A 4,360-nucleotide genomic window follows, 5' to 3' on the forward strand; every position below is an offset into this window, starting at 1 on the left:
TGGTATGCAGGGGTTTTCGGGGTCGTTAATTACGAATTCGAATCAGAACTGCGAAATTCATTGTGTAATATGTTTGTTTACTTTATAACCTGTGTTCCCAATTATGTATTAACCTTCTTTTTTCCGGCTATATCTTGTCCTTTTTTAAGTAAAAGATCTATTTACGGGTTTTCTGCCTAATCTCAGTTAATAAAGTACATAGGCAATTGATTAAATTTTTAAAAACGAGTTTGGTAAATCTAATTTTGGATTCGTGATCAGTGACCCCGAAAGCCCCCGTATACCAAATTTGGCGCGAATGCGTTATTTTTTGAAAATTTGGTCGGCCATCTTGGATCCGCCATCTTGAAATTTGAAGAACTGACCTCGGATCCGTGATCAGTGACCCCGAAAACTCCCATATACCAAATTTGGCGCGAATCTGTTGTTTTTTGAAAATTCGTGATATCTGATATTAATTTATCAGTTTTGTTTGAGATTAAAAAAAGAACTATCAATTGTAATAAAAAGAATGGTAGGCCAGTGCCTTTTGCCCGTTTTGGTATTCTTTTAGAAATCCTCCACCAATTCTGAATGAAATTGGTTGCTTCAATTTTTTTTCGTAGGATGTACCGTTTTTGGGGAAAAAAATAAAACATATTTTTTTGTATGTAGGTTTTATTAATCTTTTATTTAAGAGTAAAATAAAAAGTTGATGCGAATGTGGGTAAAAAATTCTTCGATTTCGAGATATAGGATGTTCAAAATTTTGAAATAATTAATAAAAATAAATAAAAAATTAAAATTTAAACACCCTGTATCTTGGAAATGAAGCATATTTGGACCTACGTTTATATGAACTTTTTCTCACAAAATAAATTCGGCAACCACGCCCTAAAATATTTACAAACACCCTGTATAGTAGTGAACTTATTTCTGGACTTTGAATAGGACATATTACCAACCGTTTTCCAAATAATACAGTGTTGAAATTTAAAAGATATGACACATTTTTTTAGTATATGAGGATGGTTTAAGTGATTCAATAAAATGAAAAAATATATATACTGGATTGGAACATAATTATAATGTTGGAATAAAACAGAAAATTTCATTTTTATTTGAAATACGATTAGAAATGACCGCTAGAATATCAAAAATATTCAGTAGCGTAGAAATTCTGGGGTTTTCAGTGATGATACTTCGTAGTATACTCGTCTGTGGTTCATTTAGTCGTATATCAGTTCACCAAATCTTTATTTTTAATTAAGTTAAACCACTATCGCATTTATTAATCTGCATAAAACATCCCAAGAGATATTTCATTTTTTTTTAATTTCAACACCATCTATCTTGGAAATCGATGGCTCTGGACTGTGAACCGTATTTGTAATAAATTTCTTGCCCATCCATCGTATATCGCTTAATATTGTCTAACTGTTCAGAATGGAAATGGCGCACAATTCAAATCGTGCGTTACTTTTGGCACAACTTTTATGTGTGATCAGGAATATTATTGGTGTATTAAAATAAAGGTTTAAACACCACATTTATGAGTAACTGAACGTTTAGGTACTTACAAGTAATAAAACAAGAAGAAATAATTTGGTACGGTCCAATTCCTGCGAAACACCCAATCAGTGAGCGAAGTTGTTGCTTTGCGTGTTAACTGTGACCTCGCCGGTACAGAAATGGAGTTATAGAATATTCATAACAGCGTTTGGCTAATTTGCTAGGTTTCCATAAATAAATATTTGAATAAGGACAAGTTTTGTTAGAAAACAGTTCTCCATCACGCTATCTAAAGACGTGATTTCAATCTTTATCGAAATAACCGTTACCTACGTGCTTATAAAATTTTGAAACGTAAATAAACAGATTTATATTTTTACACTTATTTTGCTCAAAATAACTTATCTGAAATAGAACAATATTGTGGCCCTGTTGTATGACCTTCTTAACTTCCCGATTAATTTCAGAGAAAAGTGAAATTCTTGGGTGAAAACTGGCCCAAATGTAGATCAAAACTGAGTTTTTCCTAAATTTTGTCCAAATGTACCTGAAATCTGGAATTTTATGGAGAATAGCTACAGCACTTATTGGGTCTCTTGTGCTTCCTCCCATAAGGAGATGAATCCACCTGACAATGAGCCGTGAACCAACATATTAAACCTGACGTTATCCCAACGCTGCGCTGATTCTCTTGTTGACAAGATGGCAGTTCGAATACATGTGAATACATAGCACATGTAGTACAGTCTCATCTTCCTGTTCACAACCCCTACAAAGAAGTGTTTCACACTTCCCCATGCTGTGAAGGTGCTTCCTTAGCCAACAGTGTACGGTTTGAACACTTGTCACCAGGCAAAGATTTGACCTAGACATGGCCAGGTATTTTTTGGCTGTAACCTTGCTAGGGAATTCCTTAGCAAATTAACAGCTATTTGTTTCATCCCACCATTTCATAAACTCTTTGTGGGTGTTTTCCTTAATAATTTCAATAAGTCCTGACAGCGGAGGCACACTGGAGGGACTATATTTGGAAAAAAAATAGTTTTTACCCAAAAATTTCAATTTTCTCAAAAACTCATCAGGAAGTTATGATTTTTTTTTTTTATTACTGAACCGTGTTCAGCGCATCAAATTCCTTCTAAAATGATATGTTGGTCTCTTGGGTTTGGACGTTTTTTTTGTGTGCCTATATAATAATACAGAGCGTATTTTGCGATTACCCAACAATTAACAGGAAACAAATGTGAAATAAGAAATGTCTTCTTATCTATTCGATATTATTAATTGAATGTTATTGATTAAACATAAAATAATTTTTTGCGGTTTACGAACTTAAATTTGTATAATTAGATTTCATAAACCTAACTTCAAGACAAATAAATAGACACAGTAAAAAGATTTCACTCAAATTTCACTCAATTTTACTCGATAATGTATCAATTTCTGTTCACACACGATTGAGTGAAATTTTTGCTCTATTAGTATGAGTACAACTGAGTGAAACTATTGCATCAGAAATGAGTGAGTTAATTTTTTCAAATGCGAGTTACTGCTAAGTATAAAAACCAATTTAGCGTTGACTTTTTCTCTAATATGATTAAAATTTAACTATTATTTAATATTGAGTCATTTTTTACTCAGATTTGGTTTTTATTTAACTATATATTGAGTGCCAAAATAAATTACTCATAAGTGATAAATGATGATTAATATACAGTATATACATATACAGTGTTGAAATTAATTCACATCGCAAGGGCCTCCTCCAGTCCTGGCTGAGACCCGCTAGCTGAGACCCGCCGCCGCCGGCTAAGGCTTGTTCTCCTGGCGATCACGCTTTTCTGGAGCATCTAACGGGCCCCTATTAACTGTGGTCGAGATTACAGAAGCAATATGTAAGTGGTGCCATCTTCATGGCGCCCTTATTATTCGGAATTAATATACAGTTTGTAGTATAACAACCCTAGGTTCGACAAAAAATAAGTAAACGTAGTTGTGGCCAAAAATATGTGATCGTCATAAGGAATACCTACGTTGTGTGTATTTATTTTTTTAATTGACCAATAGGCGCTGGCTACTAACTTTTTTAATTATATAAAACAAAAGCAGAGTAAATACACCTAACCTTTATTTACGTACAATTCAAATTAAACATGTGACAAATAGAAAGAACAACAAAAACATTAACAACCATTAAACATAAAAGGAGAGTGCCAGGCTCACCTAGAGCTCCTGCGGGGAAAGAGCATGGCAGAGAAACCCACGATCGTTGCTCTTACTACCCAAATATAAATACAAAACAACCGCTAACCAAAGGCATCAAATTAAGATCCTTTGCTAATGATCATCAAAACTGGACTTATTTAATTTCTCATTAAATGTCATCTCACTCAAGTCTGACATACACACTTCCAAGTAAAACTGAAGAGGTTTTAGTAACAATAATAGCAACAACAACAACAACAACAATAATAATAATAATAGCAATAATTATAGGGAAGGTACTGGAGTCCCATACGGGAGGCAATCCAGCTATAGTTGAGATTTCGGAGGAACAACAACAGTAATAATAATAGGTAAGGTACTGGAGTCCCATAATACGGGAGGCTATCCAGCTAAAGTTGAGATTTCGGGAGAACAACAACAATAATAACAATAATAATAATCATGGGTGAAAATGTTAGTAAATTCAACAAAGCTCTTACATACGTATGACATAAAGTGAGCACAAGAAATCAAAGAACAACGTAATCAAGATAAAACAAGTTAAATGTGAAACAAAGAAGTTCTTTTGCAATATCTGGGCAGATACGACAATATATACATATTTTAACATGTAATAAATCATGAACAATCGTTAATAATAATT

Source organism: Anoplophora glabripennis, unplaced genomic scaffold, assembly GCF_000390285.2.
Source record: "Anoplophora glabripennis isolate ALB-LARVAE unplaced genomic scaffold, Agla_2.0 scaffold64, whole genome shotgun sequence".
Taxonomy (NCBI): domain Eukaryota; kingdom Metazoa; phylum Arthropoda; class Insecta; order Coleoptera; family Cerambycidae; genus Anoplophora; species Anoplophora glabripennis.